General features: G+C 47.5%; 1 protein-coding gene across 1 annotated transcript in view; it reads right to left on the bottom strand.

The window, feature by feature from the left end:
• Positions 1-193, bottom strand: part of LOC144174542 (uncharacterized) — a 39,586-nt gene extending 39,393 nt beyond the window's left edge. Inside the window, exon 1 of the mRNA XM_077703294.1 lies at positions 49-193. The gene's annotated coding sequence lies outside the window, so the exon portion shown is untranslated. The remainder of the gene's footprint in view (positions 1-48) is intronic.
• Positions 194-23,510: the final 23,317 nt, after the last annotated feature.

Genomic DNA, 23,510 nt, shown 5'->3' with positions numbered 1-23,510 from the left:
CGCTCCTGATAACGAATCTGCTGCGCTGGCGCTGAGCAGAGACCTTACCGTTCAAAAAGGCGTTGCAGAAGTGTGTGTTCGTCCATAGACAGCGTGATATATTATTCCAGGAAAAGCTAGGCTACATCGCACGGTTTATTGCTGAAAGCTGGCCTACCACATGCGTCGAAGCTCACATTGATGCAAGGCGAATACAGGTGGCCCCATCTAGCACGCGGCACACAAAGCTGGCCAGATGAGCCGAAACAAGCGTTGGTTCTGGTTCCGCTTTCAAGCGCGGTAAAATGTAAAACCACGGCCGCTGGATGAGAGCGCACGCAATGTGCGCACTTCATCCCGCGCCCATGGTACAGTTTAGTTCTGCAACCTTCCGTGCTAGGGCATTTGTTGTCCAATAAACATTTTTATACTATTCATTCAAACTTCCATCAATGAAAGTTTTTACAAACTAGCGCTTTTGCGTGAACAGGAACATTGTTATCGGGTAAAAATTGATGGGCCAAACCATTATTACCCAGCGAAACCGTTTCCGTTTCATTCGGCTGCACGCAGTCATGAAACAAAATACAGTGAACCGGGGAACAGTGAATTCATTCATTGATAAAACTTCATTTTGATTTCTCGCTTGGTGATTGTCTGGCCCCATCGCCAGTGCGCTGGAGGGGCATGGTAAGGCCCCTCCATATGGTCCTCAGTAGAGTGGTGGGCCCACATCCGACATGCGGATTTTAGGGGTCGCTCCATCCATACCAACTTGACCCGCATAAAAACTGCCTGTAAGGCGGCAAAGTCAGGCATTCTCCCCTTGGCTGTCTACAATTTAATCTCACAAAGGCTTTCGACCAAGTAGACCATGCCTTTTTGCTGACGCCCCTCCATCAGTAGTAGTAGTAGCAAAAAACGTTCTATTGATCCCGTGAAGTGCCGTCATTCCCTATTCCCGGAAGCCATGTGATGAGCGGGCAGCCTTCGCTCTGGTGGCCACAAGTGTCTGGGCATCCAGATTGCTGCTGATCACCAAATTCTCCCACAGCTCAAGGGTGGGAGGGGGGATGTAAGAGGGTGGAGGTTGGGGCTGTGATTGCACTTTAATATGATCTGTGTGGGATAGGTGAAGAAATGGCGGAGTGGACACAGATCTGCTACACCGAAATCCCCGCTAACATCATCATGAATGGGGAGGTGGGGAATCCCATTGGCGTGGGCAGGTTTGTCCGGCAGGGCTACCCCAAGTCCACGATTCTTTTCGAATTGTACATAGAACCAATTCGTAGAGTGCCATTGGCGTCGAAGTCAATAAAAGGCTTTATCCTCGGTGACGCAGAGCTAACGATCTTGGCTTATGCAGACGGTGTCGCGTTCTTAATTACTCCAGTCGAGAGAGCATGCAGCCGAAAGAGATTGTCGGGCTCGTTGGAACCATTCTGTCGGATCTCTGGGGCTCAGCTCAACCTGTCGCAGTCAGAGGGAACATGGCTGGGCGAATGGCGGAGTTCGATGGACGGAGGCCATCACCTGCTACTTCGGGGTCAATCTAGACAACGGCTCAGCCATTGCCCCCCGTTAGCAGTAGAAACTAGCAGCCACTGGAAGGAAACTGGAACACTGAAGAGCGTGACACATAGCCTCCTTCTCAGGGGCACGTGTCTGCAATGCCGGGGTAGAGTGCCATTGGCGTAGAAGTCAATAAAAGGCTTTATCCTCGGTGACGCAGAGCTAACGATCTTGGCTTATGCAGACGGTGTCGCGTTCTTAATTACTCCAGTCGAGAGAGCATAGAACCAATTCGTAGAGTGCCATTGGCGTCGAAGTCAATAAAAGGCTTTATCCTCGGTGACGCAGAGCTAACGATCTTGGCTTATGCAGACGGTGTCGCGTTCTTAATTACTCCAGTCGAGAGAGCATGCAGCCGAAAGAGATTGTCGGGCTCGTTGGAACCATTCTGTCGGATCTCTGGGGCTCAGCTCAACCTGTCGCAGTCAGAGGGAACATGGCTGGGCGAATGGCGGAGTTCAATGGACGGAGGCCATCTTGCACCCGACCGTCTTGTACGCGGCTCGAGTCTCTTCCATCGACGCAGGCTCAGTTGCCAAGGTTCACAGGACGTCCGTGGTATTTCTCTGGCGCTCCACATGTAAGTCTATATGCACCACATCAACGTTGTCTGCAGTGCGGAAGCTAGGGGTATTAGGCGTGTTAATTAAAAGGGATCTTAAGCTGCCAGTGCAGCGATTTATGTTCTTCCGGGATCGTTGTGACGGTTTCCTCCAGGCGGCTCTACAATGTGTAGCGCAGTACACCTGGCTCGCAACAACAGCGGAGAAATGGCGGGGCAGTGGCCTCCTTGCAGGGACTTTTCTCTTGTACCCATGTACCGCTCACCACCTCAGGTCAAGTGAAAAGTGGCATCCTACGGCATGTTCGGAAGCTACCGATTCCAACTAAGATTTCTTCCGTTTGCACTCGGGGGTTCACCTACTATAGGGAAGACAGGAGGAGCGGGGTTTCTTCCTGCCCGGAGGGGCCAACTATCTGCTGCGTGGAAGGCGGGAGACGCCCGAGCATGTTTTTGTAGAGTGAAATACGGCGTTATATTTCTAGGACGAGCTGCAGTGCTCCTCTGGCACACACTGGAAGCTCACCCGGATAGGCCACGTATAGTCAGTGGGGCTCTTCGATTTACATTCTCGGACTCACCCCGTACTCCCCGAGAAGCAGACCGGCGTTCGATTTTCCTAGGTATCCCTAAGGCTTCGGGAAATCCTCGGACTACCCGCGGGCTATCCGCGGTGAGACCGGGACTGTAAATCGAAGAGCTCCAGTATTCCAATGCGCCGGTGACGTCGAATCTTGCTAGACGGCCGCTGAAAGGCTCTCTGCTTCAAGCTGCCGTGCCCCGGTTCTCTGCCAGAAACGGCGTCGACCTTCCGATTCCAGACCATGTACCTACCGAGATTGAATGACGTTGAGGAACGGCTAGTCGCGGCACGACTTCAGCCAAGAGTTCGTACCCTTGTTCAAAATTCAGGTGTAATCTCAGCTTCACTGGTCATCCACCTTCGCAGTGTAGTGTGGTTCAGGATTTTTTATCATCTGTTTTACTGGTTTTTGCTTGTATGGAATGCTTTGTTCTGTATTTCGACCTTAACGCTTCATTTGAGTTCGCTGCCTTGCAATAACCAACAACAACAAAAAAACCGTGGTTGATTCCTATTTCATAGGAATCAGTAAAACACGAAAGTGATATGTGCAGCGAAATATGCAGCTGATCATGATTTGCGGGTCGGCGGCTGTCTTGTGGGTGTGCTTGGCGAGCGACGTCCTGCTGGCGCGTCACTTCGGCAAAGGTGTACTGGCGTCATTTCCGTGACGGGCATGACGTCAGTGAAATCTTGGGGTGTCGCGGCATAAAACGGTTTCGTGTTAAAATATAAAACCCGAAAACGAACAACTCTGAATGTGCAACAAGGTCGAGAACTGGGCCAGTTGGTATACATTCATTCTGAGGGAGCAGCGCAAACTAGACAGGACAAAGGGTAGGACGCAACTCTGAATGTAACGTACTCCTTAGTACTAAAGGTTGCTTCCCCGCAAGAAGACCGTGTGTGCAGGGGTGCAGCCTTTACAGGCCATTTGCTTCGTGGTGCTGGCATCACTTCCGTGACGGATATGACGTCAGCGAAATCTTCGTGTATCCGGGAATAAAACACTTTCGTGTTAAAAAATCGCTGTAACTCACTGGGTAGCGTACCTGTTAAAGACGAGTCTTTCTTGGGCTAGGTAAAATTTTGGTCATGTTTGCTTGTTCCCCGAATCGCCCGGAAATGTTGCATGGAGGGTCTGCACGCTGTTGGGGCACTTCCTCAGTGGCAATTAGTGGGTAACTGGGGGAGTATATATACGTCGCCGTAAAATTTAAGTACATATTGCAATTAAAAATTGCACTCCTGGGATAGGCCTTCGGTTGAGTTGTTGCCGTGCAGGTCGATCACTTAAGCCATACTTGTATACCCGGTAAGACGACCCTATCAGTCGTTTGTGTTGGTTTCTTGAAATTGACCAGACCAAGTTTCAGAAAAAAAATGACAAAAACTTCGGTTGATTTCTCTGTCATAGGAATCAGCAAAACACGAAAGTGAAATGCTCAGCCAAACCTGCAGCTGAGCATGATTTGCGGGTCGGTGGCTGTCTTGTAGGTGTGCTTGGCGAGCGACGTCATGCTGGCAGGTAGCTTCGGCAAAGTTGTACTGGCGTCATTTCCGTGACCGATATGACGTCAGGGAAATCTTGGTTTATTCCGGCATAAAACACTTTCGGGATAAAATGTAAAACCCGAAAACGAACTATACCCTAACTATAGCGTACTCTTTGGTTCTAAAGGTTGCTTTCCCGTAAGAAGACCCTGTGTGCAAGGGTGCACGCTTTACAGGCCGCTTGCTTCGTTGTACTGGCGTCACATCCGTGACGGATATGACGTCACTCAAATGTTAGTGTATCCCGGAATAAAGCGCTTTCGAGTTAATAAAGAGAGCGATATCGGCGGATGTAGCGGCTGTGCACGCGATGAATACACAACATACACACGTGTCATACGACATATTTCTTAGCGCGAGTGCTCTTCCCAACAGTCCTTAGCTGTACAGGGCGACGCGTACAATCATCCTGCTAAGTTTTACTAGCACTACAAGGAAAAGTAAAGGCCACAAATTGTCACTAACGAGAAAAGACATTACGCAAACTACAAACGCCAAAGCAAAGGGGGTAACACGACGTATTCGCATAATTCAAACGAGCCAACAGGACGAAAGCGGCGTGCATACGTTTCTTCACGCTGTACGGGGAATCCATCAGGCGGACCTTGGCGTTTTCCGAGGCCTTGCGAAGCTGGCCCCATGTTTATTCCCATGTGGAACCAGGGCAGCCACGGTCGCAATCTCATTTGCTCGCGCAACGGGAACGCGCACGCCGGCTCGGTGAAACTGTCATTAGGCACGGCACCACGCCTCGTCAGGCATAATAAATTTGGCGTGGACTCGTTGGTCGCGCTTGTCTTTCAAATTGCCCGCCAACAACGCGGACGATGCCGCACCGGCGAAGGCGCGTACTCTCGCGGACGCGGAAGTCCGAGGGCTGGATGTACTCATTTATTGAAATGGCCATGAAGACAAGAAACAAGTCTCGTTGATTTGAAAGATTGTGCTCCTTGTAGAGTTACAAGTGGTCCTTGTAGAGTAACAATGATGTAAGTTCTTAGAGCAGTCTTCAAATATTGAAACTATAATAAAGAAAAAAAAATGGCCGTGTATCTGCTCCTTTCGTTGAAAATGTCGTTTAAAGACGATAGTCTTTGTGGACATTTGCCAAGGAAATGCCCCCTTTTGCTTTCCCGCTCACCTCTCATGCTGTTCCTGCACCGTCGCGCTCATTCCAAGGTAAACACACCAAGGGTTTGCTCAAGGCGATTTGAATTTACCGCGTTCCACTGCTACAGGCCGGGTTCCTCGATGCCAACGCTGCAGTACGGCGGTGACGCGCGTGAATCGAGGCGGCCGACTTCAAGGTTTATAGAACCACGTGGCCGTGCTCCACGTGCGTTCCAAGCAGAACGTGGAACCTAGCTAGTGGAACAACCGATTTAGCCCTAGCCAATCCCCCCTTGTGGGTGCGTGCCAAAATCTTTGAGGACATCATCATCATCATCATCATAATCATCTTTCGTTGCTGTTGCCGCGTGATTTTTCATATGCCGCCTGGAAGTGCCGCGGGCAACAGCAGGCGGCGGGTTTCTGCAGTAGATGTAGAATATCATTTTCTATCGAAAAATCAAGCATTCATGAATTTTTTAATAAAGGAACACTGTAAATATCCCTTGTGTACTAATTTCCTGTCTTATATTTGCGTAATATCTTGTTCTTGTTCAACAAAGTTGACAAGTATGAACATATAAACCGGGCTTAGACGTTTACCTTTGGCTGTGAGTATATAAGACTATTGCGCAATATCTACTTTGCTTTGGCCGGGAGGCTGAATCGAGTCACAACAGGCGCTGCACTTGTTTAATTGTTTCTGGTTGTTACGTTGTATCATTGATACCAGGATCTTTTGATAATAAATTTATCCTTTCAAGACAGACAGACATACATACATACAGACAGACAGACAGACCAAAATTTCTGGGTTTAAGTAGCCCGAGAAAGACTATCGTCTTTAAAAGCTCACGGACGTTCAGAGGCCGCAACCCCCAAGGTGGTGCGGCCGACAATGGCAGCTGTCCACGTACGGCTATGTGATTACTAAGATCCTCCAGTGACATTATTTCGTGCGGTAGATTATGTTGTAGCTCTAAAACGAAAGAAAAATATGAGGGAGGGGGGGGGGGGGGGGCACCTAAGCTTTCGATATATGATGTGCGTATGCGTGTGCATCAGCTGTGAAAGCATATGTCGGAGTGGGTATGCTGACACCACCGCAAATGTTGAACAGGTATATCGCCCATGGCGCGGGAGTTCTTTTGCCCACAAGAATAGGACGAGCTAGTGTCCCAACCGACTCACTGGATGGCGCTTGTTGTGGCTTCCTCTTTGTCATCCCAAAACCCAAAACCTACAAAACGCCATCAATTGGGTAGTCAAGTTGGCAGCAAGCAATGGTGTGAAATGCGCACCGGAAAAATCGGAAGTAACTGGAGTGCATTGCTGCGACAAAGCAGCCCGTGAAACCCCAATAAAGCTCACCGTTGGAATGGAACCAATATTGGAAAAACGACAAATACGAATTCTCGGAATGATAGTTCAGAGCAACGCCAGAGCTAAACGCCACTACAGCTCGCCAAAATAGTTCGCAGGCTCACGGAGAAGAGGAACGGCATGAGAGAAGAGGACACTTTACGCCTGGTTCAGGCAATGGCCATAAGCAGAATCGCCTACAGCCTACCATACCACAACCTTACCAAATCAGACGTGTAACAAGTCATCATCATACGAAGTGCCTACAAGGCAGCCCTGAACCTTCCCCGTTTCACCGCCACCGAGAAAATGTATAAACTGGGTCTTTATAACACCTTTGCAGAAATAAGGGAAGCCACCCTCTCAGCTCAGAAACAACGTCTGGCGAAAACAAAGAAGGACGAGCCATACTGTGGGCGGTCGGAGACCCACCGGAAAGGGAAATACTAGAAAAGGAGCACGATCTAACGCTAGAGCAGTGGAAACACATAAAGACCTTTCGCCTCCCTAGAAATATGCACCCAGAGATTCACAAGGAGAGGAGGAAGGCTAGGACGGACTTCATCCGGAGAAAATTTAACAATCACGACAATACCGTGCACGTCGACGCTGCAAGCTACAATGCCACAACGACGGTCTAAGTGGTAACCATCAAAGAGGGAGAAATTTTAAACTGCCTCTCCCAGAGAAACGCCACAGTCAAACAAGCCGAAGTGGGTGCAATACATTTTGGCCATTCGGCTCGGAGAAGGAAGTAAGAAAACTTTATTAAGAAAGGATGGCCCGAAGCCGCAGGGGAAGGGGGAGGGCAGGAAGGACGATAGTATAGGGAGAAAAACAGCAAAGAAGCCTTTAACGGACTCCCAAGATGCGGCATGCCTAATTACCGCTGGCAGAATACCCAAACAGCTCAGGTACATACTGCTACAAAAAATGTTGAAGTTCCGTAACATCAAATGGACCTAGGGACATGATGGACTGGAAGGGAATGAGGCGGCCAAAAAGTTCCGTAACATCAAATGGACCTAGGGACATGATGGACTGGAAGGGAATGAGGCGGCCAATGCGGTTGCGTGCGCACTCACATATCACGCAGCCGACGGGACCGCCAAGCGTCCTTACACAGTGCCCACCTATGGTGAAACCCTACGCATAGCCCGGCAGCTGAGCGTTCAATTCCCGAATCCGCATAAATACCTCATGGCCTCATAAGCGCAAATCCTGCGAAAAACCCAGACAAATACGTACATACACAAATCCAGATGGTCCAAGATGCTGCGACACCAACATCGAGACCTTGACGAAAACTGCAAGAAATGCGGCGAGACAGCCACGCTGTTCCACGCCACATGGTCCTGTCCAATCATATGGGGAAGAAGCACCAGCAACTCCTCAACGCAGCCTACTACACTGGATACATGGGAGGCGGCCCTGGCAAGCTCATCTCTACAGGACCAACTCAACCTGCTGGAGAGAGCGAAGACAGGCGCACTAGCCACTGGGGCCCTGGACCTAGGGTTCCACCCATGAAATCCACTCCCCTCTATCCCCTACCCCATTCCCTCCTTTTCCTATTCCTCAATAAAGTTTGTTCAGTCAGTCAGTCAGTGTCATCCCTTGGAGCAGACGACGCTAATCATCATCATTTCATTACGCTCGTCACGAGCTGTCGCATGCTATCGTGGCTGCGCCGGCTCGCACCATTTTTCTAGCAGATTCCATTAATGCTCCATCCCATCAAGCCGTGCCGCTCCGCTTCCTGAGCATCGCGCCGCAGCTGGAGGACCCAGAGGTCCAACAGGGCTGAATGCACGCAGGAAGGGCCTAGCTTGGAGCTATGTGGAAGCAAAATGTAGTCCTTTGACGGATGCTGTAATCGTCGTTGGCTAATCCCCCTGAGTGGGTGTGTGAGAGTTGTGGGTTGGTTTGTTGACGTCGCAGGTAAATTCCAAACCTCGAGCAGTGGGAGACTGCGCTGTCCAGCGCACACCTCGCCGACCAGGTCATGCTGACGGAGAGGGCGGAACGTGCGAAGACAGCGTTTGAACTTCTGGACTGAGAAGCCACTCCTACGCATAAATAAGCTAAATAAAAGTTGCTCTCTCTCTCTCTCTCTCTCTTGGCCGTGAAATTCCCAAGGCAGGTGTCATCGTCATTGGCCAATCGCCTGAGTTCGTACAGTGTGAGACTTTTGGTTGGGTAAGTGACGGTAAGTGACAAATCTGCTGTGAGCTTTTGGCGGCTGCTGCTGCCATCGTCACTGGCTAATCAAGTCGAGTCGGTGTGTCGTTAGGCCTAAGTTCAGCATTCAGCCGTTAAATTTAAATTCAGACGCCAGATCTTTTGGTATGTGATCATTCAGTAGGAAGGAAAGACGGACGTCGAATGAAGGCAGGAAAGGTAGTTTGCTATCCTGCACGTGGGAAAGAAAAAAATAGGCAAAAAAGTGAAAGCAAAGAATGAAGAAAAGTTGGAGCAGACAGGTACGTCCAGCGCTAAAGCACTAAACGTTTAAGTTTTCGTCGCCCGTAGAAAGCTTAAGAGTTCCTTAGTCGCCTTCTGAGCGGTCGACGGAGAAGGCCAGTGACATAGAATCTTCTTCTCCGAAAATGGCCGCCAAGTGTCCAGGTTCCTTAGTGCTGACGACTGCTTCTTTCTTTCAGGCGAGTAGCGTGGACACTGCAGCATAAAACGTGGTGTATCGCCTCCGGCGTGCCGCAGATTTCGCACTCCTCACTTGCTGCCATTCCTATCAAGTATGAGTAAGCATTTGTGAATGCCACCCCCAGCCAGAGACGGCAAAGAAGAGTTGCGTCAGACCGTGGGAGGCTTAGTGGAAGGGGACGCTGCAGGTGCGGGTCAAGGGCACCAATACGTGCACATGAGAATTCTTCTGGGTGCCATTGGGGGATTGTTGTTTCCCGGGCAAGCATGCTGCGGGCCCTAGCTGCGTCCATCCTAGACAATGGAATGTGTACAGTAGTCGCTGTTTGATGCGCCAACCGGGAGGCAGCGTCCGCACTTTCGTTGCCGACAATTACGCAGTGGCTGGGAAGCCACTGGGCGACATCATGACCCGTCTGAACAGCACGGCCGCACACCATTCTTATTTCTGTCAGTAGCTGGAAGCACTGTATTCTGTATTGGGATGAACCTAACATAAAGCAATTACGAAAATCGGGAAAAAATATTTAAACACATTAGCAAAAAACAACATGCATGAATAATTGAAAGTTATGGGTAAGGTATATTAAACAAGAATACCTGAGAGGTTGTTCTACATAATCTAACCAATAATTGTTGATCAAAATAGAGAAGATAAGGCTTTTATGCGTGTTTTACGTGCCAAAACGTTCTCGAGCCTTTAATGACACCAGGAAGAGAGTCCGAAACAGTACGTGAAAAAAGAATTGCAGTACAGGGACAATAATTGTTTGCACTTTTGGTAAAATAGTATGATCCTTTGCTGAAAAATTTAGTTTTATTGTGATAATAACACAACGAGTAAATAGAACTATAATTAAGGTAGCTGGTTACTGGTAGCTAAAAAAGCGAGCTACTACTACGGTTATATTTAACAAGGCTAGCTGTCTGCGAAATGGAATTCTAGAAGTTCCCAAAAGGAATTTAGCGTCATACCATTTATCGTACCTATAGAACGTAGCACCCGGAAACGTTTTTTGTGAACATAATTGTTGACTCAACAAGTAGATACGGAGTCCTTTTAACTCCCGTTGTAAATGAGGCTTTTTAGTGGATCAATGAGTAAGGTAAAAGCAAATTAACTTCAAAAAAATATGCAGTAATTCAGAGAATTGTCTACTGATGCGTAGCATTCTTATACCGCTTGCCCAGAGTGTGAGTTCTTTACAGCCAGATTTGGCTTTGGGGAGCCGAAGATGTCGGGTTTATTAACTTTATTATTTTAGGGTTTTTTGTTTCTTTTCGACAAATTTATACTGTAAAAGCTCGTTAACTCGAACTAGAAGGCGACCGTAAAATTGTTGGAATTAAGTGGAGTTCGAATTCGCGATAATGCATGAATATTGCGCCACACTGGCCAGGCAGAACACAAAGAAGCCACCTCTGGACTCGTTATCGCGAATTATACCCTAGTTACACGGCGGAAGTAACCGCATTTCCGTTTAACCGTGGTTACTAAACTTTAACCGCGGTTATCGCAAACTGCGGTTTTGGCTGTTACACGCGAAATTCCAAGTGTGGTTGTGAGGCGATGTGGTTGTGAGCGCAACAAAATTAAATTAACAAATTTTTACCCTCACGATAAAAAAAAAACAAACAAAAGAGAAGCCGTGTAGACAAAAGGAAATGTCATTAAAACAGTTGCTTCAGACCCAAACATAACGTACTCACGCGCGGCGAGTTTTAGGAGAGGGATATTGTCCCAACAGCTCGCAACCGCCGTTTGTCGGTTCGGCGGGGTGTTGGTAGGCTTAGCATCGTCGTGGATATTTGACCACCGCTATCCCTACAACTGGGAATTGCAATCCAGAGCCCAATTTTTGACCACGCTAACATTCACTTTCTCGAATGTGGATCTTCTTTTCCGCGATCACATTGATTTCGAAGAGTGGCCTCAAGTTGCTGCTGCCGTAGTCTGAGCCGGTTCGAGCCACTTCGTGGGCCGCGTGGGCAGTCACGCCGGCGTGTTTGCACGCACGGTCGGGGTGCGCGCGGATCGTTTCCGAGCGCTGAAAACGCCTCATGATTTCCTGCTTTGTCCATGTCTTGCGAACAACGCGCGGAATTTACAAATTTAGCATACCTATTGTCGTAGTTGATCGGGTGTATCGGGGAAGGAGCCGCAGCTTTCGCTTCAGTCGTGGTTACGAGCAGTCGCACTGAATGCAAGAGTGACTCAAGGAATGCAAGCTCCTATTGGGCCCAGCTTTGGGGCGCCAACTATTTCGGCTCTGTGAGGGCCTGAATTCGTCTTCTCCGCACCCCAGGTGATTATTCTCTCGCCTCCGCTGAAGCGCCGTCACTTGCGTCCGTACTGGCCTGCGCTGAACACCGCGGCTGCGGCTACTGCGGTTAGCGTGACCGAACTGAGTATGCCAAGCTCGGTTTGCGTTAACCATGGTTATCAGGATAACCGCATTTTTCGTCTGTCGTGTGACGCAGGAAACTGCGGTTTGCTTAACCATGGTTAAGTGTGCCCGTGTAACTAGGGTATTAGTGGCTACTACACGTTTGTTGTGCACGCCAGGTGATCGAAGGCCCAGACCAGCGACCGCGGCACAAAGAAAACCTGCAACGGCATGCGCGCCGGCGGCGCGGCGCCCGCGACGGAAGCGAAACTTCTGTCGCAGCAGCTAGCGCGCGCGCTACGCTGTCGTTTTTTTTTTTTTTTTTTTTTTTCCCGTTGTTTATCTTCTTTTGGAAATTTGGTTCGTTTTGGATTCGCAACACGTTGTAATCACTCTGGGCAGACTTCTTCGGCGAGGAGCGATGGAAACCAGGGGATCCCACTTCGAATTAACTGTTCGGGATAGCGACGCGTTCGAATTATCGGGTGTTCTCCTCCATTGAAATATACACGGCTGTGCCGGGACCGGGACGTCAGTTCGAATTAACTGTAAGTTCGAATTAACTGAGTTCGAATTAACGAGCTTTTACTGTAACATTATAGCGTTAAGTGCTTTTACTTCGGTATGTACTTTTCTGCAGATGCAAGGCGTAGTGCAGGGTTGGTCTGTTTTCGCAAGTTTTTATTCGTATTTGGAATGTTTTTTTTTTGTGGGATTTCTTTTTTATTCTTCGTTTTTGGGAGGAGACGTTTTTGGGAGGAGACGTAGGAGGAGAAGATGCATGTTTGGTTTCATCAGGTCATTTCTATGAAAATGCAATTTTTTATATTTCCTTGCTTTTTGGTTTTCAGTTCTGCCATACCAAATCTCTCAATTTACGCTATTGCAGCGATTAAATATGTTCATACCGCCAGTTAAGCCTTTTTGCGGAAATGCAGGGCATTATACGGATTGCTCATTTTCGTATTTGTATTTCGAACGTCCTTTTGCAGGATTTTTTTCTGTTTTATCTTCGGTTTTTGGAGGAGATGTATAAGACGCATATTTTTGATTTCGTCAGATCATTATTGGCTGTTTTTGTTTCTTCCAGCGACACAACCAAAAATGATCTGACGAAATCAAACAATATGCAGCTTGTGCATCTCCTCCTCTCAAACTTAGAATAATACAGCGGACGAAAAAAGCTGAAGAATATGCAAACACCATCAGCCGACACAATCGGAACCAGGTTTTCGGCCGATTACAACGTACTTCAAGTAATCACCGCACCTGGCTCATTCTCCGGTCGCTATTCGGACGCACGGAAAGCATAACAACTACTGGGCAACACCTTCACCGGCTCATCTATCACTATCCCGACACAGATGACAAATTCCTTCTCGACGTCACGGCCCACCATGTCGGCACCCCTCTTAAAGCTCCTTCCACGACCACTGGCCTACCCGGTAATCGCTGAAATGCCTAACCCGGGCCTAAATGCTCCTTTCACAGCGACACAAATTATCGCTGCTATCCGCAAACTGACCACGCCGCTGCCCGCGAGTATACCTTCCGGTCCTCCCCTCGTTGGAAGACCAATCGATGACCTCCAGCCACGCCATTACAAGAAGATACACCGATGTCCTCGCCCAGTACCGACTGCAGCGCCACACCTACGCCTCACCACATCACAAGATGACCGGAGGGGACTCCATTACCCCCATACAGCTGCAAACTAACACCTACACCCACGGTACACTACTCCATGCCGTCTACCCAGCAACATACACATTGACTTGTCAACGCTGCCCCGCAACCAACCCTCTCTACCACATGGTGCGGGAGTGCCGAGAATCACAATCTCTGACCCCCAAGCCTAACCCCACCCTGGAGCAGTGGGAGGACCAGCTGACCAGCTCACGCCCTCAATACCAGCAACGACTGGTGGACAGGGCGCTCCGGGCAGCAGAAGACCAAGGCTTCCTGGACTAAGGAGGCCCCCCACAACGGAACTCATACATTTAAATAAATCTTTATTTCTCCTTCTCTGATCATTTTAGTCAAATTTTCATTTTTTCTATTTCATATTTTGGTCTTTGAAAATTCTGTTCCACCAATTATCTCCATTTACGCTATTACAGTTATTAAAAGTGTTACTTGAGCCAATTCTGCATTTTTGTGCGAATGAAGGACGTTGCACGCGTGGCTGCGGCGGTTCTCGGCGAAGAATTCTACACATTAAAAGCCTCGCAACACTCTATTCAACTTTCCTTTAAATCCTTGATGCTTGCAGAACGTAGTAAAAAAAAACAAAAACACACAACCAGTACTTAGAATAGGGGGCCACGAAGTACCTTAGCCGTGAATTACTGCTCTATGCCTATCAGACAATTTAGAAAATCGGTCAAAAGACTTTTCTCTCTTTCCCGGTCTTGGCATACTTCGACCGCGGCGGGAATTACATCCTTACAACGGCGGGAGCAAAGCAGAAGCGGAATGCGGATCTGCTGCGACGAGCAAATCACGCAGTGCCACTCCGTGCTGGCGAAAAATGTAGCTTTCGCACTGCTTCCAGACGTGAAGGAAGGAGTGAAAGCGTTTATCGGAAGGGTTGCAGAGTCCCTTTAAACCTTGCTGAAAACCAAATTGCACGAGGAAGTAATTAAAATAAATAAGTAAATAAATAAATAAATAAATAAATAAATAAATAAATAAATAAATAAATAAATAAATAAATAAATAAATACGCCCTTTGACATGCCTTCAAAGGGTTTGAAAGGTGATTGATCCTGACTTTAGAGGCTACAAATCGGCGACTTCGTAAACGAAGCCTAAGCTTAAACATTACGCGGGTTCTTTATGTTAGATTAAAGAACGTCGCCCTTTAGATCCGCCTCCCCCTTTTCTCCCTCCGCCGATATGTCGAGCGCAAAGACCTCGTGCACGACTAGAGCTCTCCCAGACATGCACTGGGCGGAGTTAGGAGAGACTTCGGGCTAAGTGTATTCTCTCTCTTTTTGGAAGCTTTGTCTTCCAGTTTCAGTTTTCCATCAGGAGCAGGATACATTGGTCCCGCATCCGCTGCTGCTTAGGGCAGCCCGGGTGTGCCTGGTAAAAACCTCAGTGGAAGTCTCTCTCGCTGGAAGTAACCTCGTTTCGAGCTATATGACATCCCCTACTACATGGAACTCTCCGGTCTATACCGATCACAAGGCAGGATGCTAACGCGATATTCTACGGAGCGCGTAAACAAGCTGCAGCCTTGGATTCGTCGGACACGCAGAATCGACATGAACGCCTTCAAAAGCTCGATCCAGAGCGGAAGTTCTGGGTCAGTCATGCTCCTCGTCTTCGCCGAAGTCAAGAGACATTGCTACACAGGCTGCGTCTCGGAGTACCATTGACTCGGAAGTATCCTCACACGATCGGACGAGAGGACAGCCCAGACTGCCTTATGTGCGGTTGTCCTGAGACTATCGAACATTTGCTTAGTGCTTGTCCAAAGTACTCTAGTGAGCGAATGAACCTTGAGACAGCTTTACTACGCTTGGACACTCACCCTCTGTCCGAACAAAAGATTTTGGGCACGTGGGCTGACAACAGGAAGCAAGGAGTAGCCGTTAAAGCTCTGCTTGCATTTCTTGGCGACTCCTCTTTGGATTCTCGCCTCTAGGTTGCGACAAAATTGAACAGACTGCGAAATAATGTCTGAGCAGTTTCTTTTTTTTTTTTATGGATGATAGTCATGGGCTTAAAAGTGAACTGTAGTCCTCGGATTCAGCGCCCCGTTGTACGTGAGACGTTTATTGGTTTACTGCTTGGACATAGTAGTTCATTTGTCGCTTTCATTGTCATTCCCCATACCTTCCATATTCATTCCTTTCTCTTTCTGTCCGTATGCCCTCCCCCAGAGGGAAGTAGCACGCTCAAGATCAATTTATCAGGCTGACCTCTTCTCCTTTTTCAATAAACATTTACTCTCTCTCTCTCTCTCTCTCTCTCTCTCTCTCTCTCTCTCTCTCTCTCTCTCTCTCTCTCTCTCTCTCTCTCTCTCTCTCTCTCTGTGGTTTTGCTTATTTTTGGGATGACACAGTTGGAGTCGATATTTTAATCAGCCCCATCGTCTACAACTCCCCTTCATGAGCAAGCGGCCTTCAGGCATAGCTTTGTGGGGCCCGTCCGCGTTTTCTACGTTATGTTGAACTCTGAGAGTTGATGGAGCTTAGCAGACGGGGCCTGCCTATGTCAGTTGCAACGATTACCTAATAAATACAACCGTGGAAATGAATAAATGGACAAACGAGGCACCGCGAACAACTCTAGGTGTACCCTCGTGCAGAAGAAATGATTGGCTAAGGAAGCTGTTGCCATGTCTTGCGACTATTTTAGGCCAACTGCGGTTCACAGACCGGGTCACACATGGTCGACTTGTGTTATGAACTGCAATAGAAAAAAACGTCGCCACAATCAGCGACTTCCTGGACACCCTATGCAATACCCTTTCGCGAGGGCCTGTAGGGGTATTGTGAAAAAATAAAGAAATAAAGAAATATACAGACACACTGCAGACTGCATGTGACCCAAGATAACAATCAATGTCGTTTGTCATCGCTCATTAATCTTCCTTGTTCCATCTACTTCGCGCTATTTTGTCAAAAATCCTAACAAAATGGAAAAACTTTACCATTACTTCGTAAAAGTTCTGGAAAGAAATATCCTCGAGTGTAGGGTCTAACGTGCCGACGTAACGCAGCCGATGAGGCGCGCCGTACGGGAGGGCTCCGGATTAATTTTGACCACTTGGGGATCTTTAACGTGCGCCGAAATCTTGTACACACGGGCGTTTTTGCGTTTCGCCTCCATCAGAAAAAAAAAAAAAATATCCCCCTCACGCGTTGCAAGTAAGATCTTGTTGAAAAAAAAAACAAAAAAAAAAACCTTGCTTTGGTACCCGATTCAGAGTCTTTCACTGGATTTAACTGGTTTTTCCCTTCCGTATTTAAGCTGGAATGTCACTCTAACATCCCGCATGTTGGTGAACGCGATTGGGCAACCATTGCTGGCATTGAATTCCTTCTAAACATTCTTAACGTTTCAACTTTTGCGTGCATCGAGAATACCGACTCAAAGGTCTGACTCATCGAGAATACCGGCTCAGGTACCGCTACCCCTGCAAGCAAATAACTATACCATATCTTCCCCAATCCTTAGCAACAGGTAAGTTACCATCCGATTGGAAAACAGGTAAGATAAAACCAATCCATAAAACTGGCGAGAAGGACACGCCTAACAACTAACGCCCAATTTCTTTAACCTGCGTATGCTGCAGAATGCTCGAACGTATGATTGCATCACACATTTTCAGCCATCTTGAATCAAACCATTTTTTCGTTGCAAACCAACATGGTTTCAGGAAAGGTTTGTCGTGCGACACCCGGTTATTTGAATTCACATCTGATCTTCACGTTAACATGAACAATAGCTTTTGTGTCTTCCTAGATTTTTAGCCCATTGTCGTCTAATATCCAAATTATCAGCCTTTTACCGAGACTCCCAAATATTACCTTGCCTTCGCAACTCCATCATGTTCCGTCAGCAGTTCACTGAAGCCAATAATTTTTCTTCTAGCCTTTCGGACGTAATTTCTGGTGTGCCACAAGGCAGCGTTTTAGGCCCTCTGCTTTTCCTAATATACATAATCGACTTGGGAAATAATCTAACATCAAGCATGAGATTTTTTGCTGATGTGTGCATTATTTACGGCAAAATTACTACTTCTGACGATCATCTGTCCCTTCGAAAATATCTCGATGTCATTTCAGCTTGGTGTGACACATGGCTCAAGCCACTGAATTAATATAAATGTAAAGTCATGACTTTTAGCCGCAAACAGCTTAACTCGAATTTTCCGTATAGTTTAGAAAATTGTCCTCTAATGCGAACATCGTCGTACAAATATCTAGGTGTCATTTTCACGACAAATTTATCCTGGTCGGACCACATACCTAGATTTTGCGCGAAAGCATACCGCTCATTTGGTTATCTGCGACGCAACTTAAGTCATTCCCTGTCTATTGTTTGCAAGCTTGCTTTTCTAACATTCGCTCTCCCTCAACTAGAATTTGCTTCTTCTATATGGTCTCATCAAAACTATCTTATTGACATGATCGAATCGATTCAAAATCGAGCTGCCCGTTTCATATCTAGTAATTACAGCCGTAACTCAAGCATCACGCAGATTAAACGGGAATAGTCTTTGCAAAATATGCACACATTCTTTTTGTCACTCTTATGCCTGTTTCATAGGTATGTTTACCCCTCCACTCCATCCCCGCTTAATCTTCGGCACCCATTTACCACGTAACGTAGACTGTACAACCATTACAGCTTCTCACTTATCTATGGTTCCACTAATGCTTGCAATTCATCTGCGCTCACACGTGCCATACGCATCTGGAATGAACCCTTTCCGACGAAATTCCATGTTACATCTTATGAAACTTTTCGATGCCCCGTGTCTAACAATTATGCACCGCAATCTTTCACTCAACATCACTTTTTATGCACTTGCTATTTCTAATCTGTTTCTGTCGTTTGGTGATATGGGCTATCTTCAATCTGCACATGCGGGCTTAGTGTGTATTTTATGGCTTTGCTTAATTTGGGTATATACCCACATACTTAACCCGTTGTAATAGCGTGTTTCGTTACTCTAATTGATATTTATCGATTTGTGCTTTTTTTCATTGTTTACTGCATTTTGTCTCCTTGTGTGTTATTTTCTGCATTATGGTACGTTTTTCTGTTTCCGTTCTTACTGTTTCGTTCTTACCTCAGTTTGTAATTATTGGGCTTCCCATAAACGTATGCCCTACCATGCGCCTGTAAGATATCTTGAATAAATAAATAAAAAAGAAAGTCGAACGAAGCGCGAAAGCTTTCTCAGATCAAAACCGCGTCAAAAGTGCGCGAAAACCTTCGCTGAAAGAGCGTCCAACCTTTGCTGAAAGTGCGTCCAATCGATCGTCTAACCCCAATGGCAAACGAAGAATGAAACCATGCAACGATTTTTCGCGTGAAAGCATCTACGAAATACCTAAATATACACCGATTCGTGGTTTATGAGATAGGGGTATATTATTGTACTCCTTATTCATGATCGACGTGTGCATTGTCTAATTTAGAACAGTTCCTTTCTCGCGATTTTCAAGTGACCGTTTTGACAGAATGGAAGGCTGGGTTCACGCACGCGCGTGTGCACAGATATCTTATCAGAGCTTTTCGGTCGGCCAACCGGTCTATGGGTAAATGCATTAGTTTTTTGACAGAAGGCCACCGGTCCCACTAAGGAAGCTTTTGCTTTAATAAAGCACATTTTTAAAGCGAAGCTTTTTACCTCTACTTCCCCTCCCTCTCCCCTGGGGTTCTTTGGCGACCGTTGGTGTCAACAGAAAACTCCCGCGAACAAATAAAAGTTACTGACACCACCACCAATCGAACCTGGAACGAATAGAGAAACGGAGCGAAAGCCCGTTGCCTTACCGATTGAGCTACGAGCCCACGCGAACACAGGGGAGACAGACGGTGCACTCGCCGAGCACATCTACGGGTTTACCCCCTGCGTTCTCGCTGAATGCCACGTGATAGCGTCACGCGATCTTTCGCGCCGCAATGCGATCCGCCCACGGCACGAGTAGAAGCCGTGTGCGCGCCTTGCGCATGCGCTAGGAGTTAGTAAAAATTAAAGGAAGCTCAAACAAACGCATGTCATCTCACTTCTCCTCCGTCTCTGCCGCCGGTCTCCGCCGCGGATTTAGGCGCCTCCGTAGGCAGCGGTAAAGACGGAGAAGTGAGATCGTCTAACACCGTGTTCGAGCTTCCTTTCATTTTATGTAAAAGAAGTTTCCACTCATGCACCTCACCAATACAGCTCAACCAACCACCATTCATGGATCATGCATTGATTTAACCTTTGCAAAGAATATCTCTTTGAAGTAATAAAGGGTGTGGTTAAGTGCATTTCACTTGTCTCTGGTTTCAAATTCAAGTGACGTCGCATGGGTAATCGTTGTGGGTGTCGTTTACAGCTTCGCTTTCCAACAACCGTCACAGGGTGGACTCGGGCGCATTTTTCGCTGGTTAACTGCATCTCGCTCGGTTTGAATGCTTTTTACTCGGTTTGAATGCTTTTACTCGGTTTGAAATTACTCGGTTTGAATGCTTTTTAAGGCATACTGTTGGCCCAGATGACGTAGAAGAGAGAGAGAGAGAGAGCTCTTTATTAGATGAAAGCAGAGAGGTTTGCCGGCATGTTCCCGCCTACATGCTACTCTGCGGGGATGGGGAGAAGGGAGTAAAGGCCCTAAAAGAAGTAGGGCAGAAGAAAGATGGGAAAAGAAGAGATTAAAAGAAAAGTGAACACGAAGCTTTGCGTGGTGACTTAAAAGTCCACACGATCTGACACGTAAAGTTCTAAATTGTCTCTGCGAGGCCGATTCCGTGTAAATAGTCAAATAAAGCAACCAACACTTTTCTCTGGGACGATGGAGAGGGCCAGGGTCCAAGGAGACCTTTCAAAGATATAGATGCGTTGTTGAGGCACTCAATCTTTTCTGCGAGGTGAGTTCTTTCTTGGATGTATGCCGGGCACTCTAGAAGGACGTGCTCTACTGTTTCGGGCAATCCACAATTATCGCAATAGGGGTTTGCAGTTAGACCGAGGCGATGGCGGTAAGAGTTCGTGAGCGCTGCGTTGAGACGCAACCGGTGGTAAAGGGTTTCAAGCTTACGTGGAATCCGCTCTGGTAGCCTCATTCTGAGTCCAGGGTCTATATGGTGCAGGAAAGGGTGCCGAGTTTCAGGACAAGACCAGAGGCGGTTTCGCTCCGCTAAGGCAAGCTCCTTCGCTAGCGCCGCGGCCTCGTGTTTTGTGAAAAAAATCTTTCTTACATTTCGCAGCTGTAGGCCTCTGCGAGCTGTCTCATCCGCTTTCTCGTTGCCGAGAATGCCGCAATGTGCAGGAATCCATTGTAGGGTCACTCGGTGACCGGCGACGTAGGCGAGATGGTGCAGGTACGTGACGTCACGGGATACATGCTCGTGAAGGCTGAAGCAGCTGGCACGCCGTAAGGTTTGCAACGAAGGGCATTGTAGCAAGCAGCTTTGGCCTTAGCTTTGATCTTTCTTTCTGTTACTATAACTGGCACATAATTTGAATGCTTACTTTATAAAACCAGTGTTTTCTTATTAACAGCGGAGCTGTTGTACAAGCCGTAAGTTAGGTGTTGCAGAAAAAAAAAATACCAAGAAAAGGTGGAGTGCTCGTGAGCGCGTGCCTCGCGATGACCGCCGAGCGTTCCGGATTCGTGCAGTGGCTTTACAAAAAAAAAAAAAAAAAAAATACTCCCACCTCCCCTCGCGGGAACCCCTGTGTAGATGCGACGCATAGGGGGTTCCGTTGTTGTTTCCGTTAGGTTGATTCTCCCATCGCGTGAAACGTGCCGTGAACCCCCTGCCGCGGCTATGACGCAAAACAATCCAACACAATCCACTTTAATCCAATCCAAATCCAATCAAATCCAACCAAATCAAATCAAATCAAATCAAATCCAATCCAATCCAATCCAAGCCAAGCCAATCCAATCCAATGCCCCTCGCGAGAGAGTGTTCGCTATCGGAGAGGAGAGAGGGTGAGCGGCGGAGAGCGCAGTTCGCGTGGCGAGGAGAATGGGGGTGGGGTGTGGACGGACAACGACAACGCCGTATGGAGGGACAAGGCGAGTGAATGAGATGCCGTCGCATCTAAAATCCAGCGCTGTCGTCAAGCGCTACCGCGCATGTAATGCTTGGCGTGAGGAACGCGACGATATCGATGCATATGACGATGACAACTTCTAGCGCAGTGCAAAGCAACGACGGAACATGTAAATAAACAATTTCAAACTTGTACAAATGCGTGGTGATGTGTCCTTCAGTGCTCACGTATAAATAAATCCTGCAGCTACGGTTCAAGCCTTGCGCGACTTAGTGCAAGCTTCGTTAGTTGGGCTAGTGGAAGTCTACAATACTGAGGATGACCTCGAATTCACCACTCACCACGAAGAAGACGGCGATCTCTTCGTTGGATGTGACGGCGATTACTAGCACCGCAACTATGCAAACGTAGTTTCCTAAATCGGACACGGTAGCCTCAATAAAGCTACCGATCCTGGCCAATCCCCCAAGTGGGTATGCGCCACAAACAAAGGAACAACAACAACAACAGCAAATAAACAATGATATTGAATCTTAACTATTTGTCGGGCAATTCTCACTTACAAGAGCCTCGCCATTCACGTTTTGCGCATGAATGCAAGCTTCCCTGATTTTTTTTCGCTTATTTGATACTACAGTTATATTTCCGTGCAAATTTCCTTCCTTGCAGCTTAGAAACCCGATTCATACCCAGATCAAAACTACCCTTGGGTTTTTGAATAAACAATTATTTTTTAACTAGGGCGATGGCCCCTGAACTAACGGGGTGAGGGGGGGGGGGGGAGTAGGTTGAATCAACCTGGGTGGCCCGCCACTGCCAAAGAGTATGAGGAGGAGGAGGCGGAGAAGGAAGAACAGCAGTCTCTAATGAATTGGCGAGGTCAGCCAGACCAGCCGCCTGACTTACTACTCCAGAGGTGGTCAAAGTGACATGAAAACTTCGCTTACACACGCAAATAAAGGCACAAACGGAAACACACGCGACACGCATACCCGCAATCAGGCGAAATAGTTATTTGATAGAGTTTACAATGTTCTGTCGAGTGCAGCGTCGTGAAGAAATTCTAACACTGCTTTTGTTGCGCTACTAGCTGTCGCTGAAGTTGACCACGGGCCAAGAAGTTCCCTTAATAAGGATGTCTGGGCGAATAGAGGCAGACCCAGAGAAGCCTATATACGGTGTTTCTTCCCAATCCAAAGCGAGGACACGCGCAGAGTATGCGTTCGAGGCACGGTGGAGGAATATGGTTCGAGGTGCTCGCGGACTTCACAGGTTGGTCACAGGGGAGAGGATGTCTGCTAACGTTTAGAAAGAACATTTTTCGTGCCGGCCACATCTAGTCTGATTTGATGCCAGACGGCTCCATCGAGTCCACACACACTGCTTGACATCTTAAAACGGCAGTCTGGGTCGATTCTTTGCAGCGGAACGTGTTTCGCTGCGGTCGGCTCTGAGTAAACACTATCTATTTGGAAGTAAATAAATGTTCTGTACACAGAGTCTCAAACCAAACCTCTACACTTTATTTACATACTCGCCCCCTTTGCAGACACCAGTTCTGTTGGGAATGAGGTGACCCCCCCCCCCCCCCCTCCGGAATACAATTTAAGCGTAAGTGAAGGAAACTGTACCGATATATCTTGATATAAGATCCAATCACGCAGCGAAATATTTGCCCAGCAAATTTAGATGTTTGATTTCTACTTTCGTGTTCGTCGGCCGGTATGATAGAACCAGGAATGTGCAAGAGTAAGAGTGCCCTTACTAGAGGTATATGCCACACGTAAACGCAGTTAATGGTATTCGGAACTCGAGTGGCGCTTCACTGAGGATTGTTTCGAAGGCGTCGGAAATGAGTGTGAATGGTTTTAGTTCAGCACTGATGTTACACTCGGTGCCTATGACATTTAATGCTACGAATTATCTGTGATCCCATTGCAAAAGAGTCATCATTTAAATAACCTTACGCTGATGCTCAAAACAGGCGCCGTTAAGCAAATT

Source organism: Haemaphysalis longicornis, unplaced genomic scaffold (genome assembly GCF_048455015.1).
Source record: "Haemaphysalis longicornis isolate Haplotype H1 unplaced genomic scaffold, Haemaphysalis longicornis Haplotype H1 scaffold_3, whole genome shotgun sequence".
NCBI classification, from domain to species: domain Eukaryota; kingdom Metazoa; phylum Arthropoda; class Arachnida; order Ixodida; family Ixodidae; genus Haemaphysalis; species Haemaphysalis longicornis.
The sequence above is the reverse complement of the archived record's forward strand: the minus strand, read 5'-3'. Positions and strand labels throughout refer to the sequence as shown.